Below are 1,381 nucleotides of genomic sequence, written 5' to 3' on the forward strand. Positions count from 1 at the left end.
TCTGTATTGGCCAGGCTGTCCTGGAACTCACTCTGCAGACCAGGCTGGCCTCGAATTCAGAAATCTGCCTGCCTCTGCCTCCCAAGTGCTGGGATTAAAGGTGTGTGCCACCACCGCTGAGTCATCTCACCGGTTCCCCCTCCCCTGCCCCCGATACCCCAAAGCAACTCTAAAGGAAAACTTTCATTGAACCTGGCTTATAGTTTCAGAGGTTTAAACTATTATCATCATGGTAGTGTAAGGGTCCATGATTCGCCAAAGAATGATACCCCAGACTCAAATAATATGTAAACACAAGGAGTATTTTATTCAGCAGAAGTTGGGGTCTCCCATTACCAAGATAGAGAGACAAACAAGTGAGTTCGAAGGCCTGGTTTTAAAGCACCCTGGAATTCCGGAGAATATGGGCTTTATCTTACTCTATCTCTAGGCATTCCTGAACCATTATCCAGTGTGAAAGCTGGAGCCTGGGGCTTTTGTTTTTTTGTTTTTCTATTAGCAATTGACTTGCTCGGGCTTGCCTGGACTTGCCCAGTTCTTAGGCCTAGTCTTCTTAACTACCAATTTGAAGTCTGTCATGAAATCAGCCTAGCCTTCTCATTAGGAAGTACGGCGGTGGCATGCAGGCAGACATGGTGCTGGAGAAGGAGCTGAGAGGTCTGCATCTTGATCTGCAGAAGGAGACTGTGTGCCTCACTGGGCATAGCTTGAGCATAGGAGAGCTTTGAGGTGACCCCGCCCCCCACAGTGACACACTTCCTCCAGTAAGGCCACACCTCCTCCAGTAAGGCCACACCTCCTCCAGTAAGGCCACACCTCCTCCAGTAAGGCCACACCCACTCCTAATGGTGTTGTTCCCTAGGACCAAGCATCCAAACACACGAGTCTTTGGGGGCCATCCCTATTCTAACCACCCTATGAACAATTATCATCCTGACAGGGAACATCGTGGCAGACCCGGTGCTGAAGAAGTAGTTAAGATCTACATCTTGGTCCACAAGCTGAGAGAGAGGGGGAGGAGGACAGTGGCTTTTGAAACCTCAGAGCCCATGCTCAATGACACACTTCCTCCAACAAAACGATAACCTACTCCAACAAGGCCACACCTCCTACTTCTTCGAAATAATGCCACTTCCTGCTGACAAAGCAGTCAAATATATGAGCCTGAGGCCCATTCTTACACAAGCCACCACAACATCAGGAGAACTAACGGTGGGAATGATATTACTTAATGGGCTCCAGAAAGGCCTCAAATATCTGAGGGTCATATTGCAGACAATCCTCTCACCTTAGTGTGCTCACACAGTGCTCAACAACTTCTTGGTCCCCCCATTTTCCTTTGATTTTTGTTTTTGTTTTGTTTTGTTTTTCTTTTTTTTTT

This window comes from Mus caroli, chromosome 15 (assembly GCF_900094665.2).
Source record: "Mus caroli chromosome 15, CAROLI_EIJ_v1.1, whole genome shotgun sequence".
Lineage (NCBI taxonomy): Eukaryota > Metazoa > Chordata > Mammalia > Rodentia > Muridae > Mus > Mus caroli.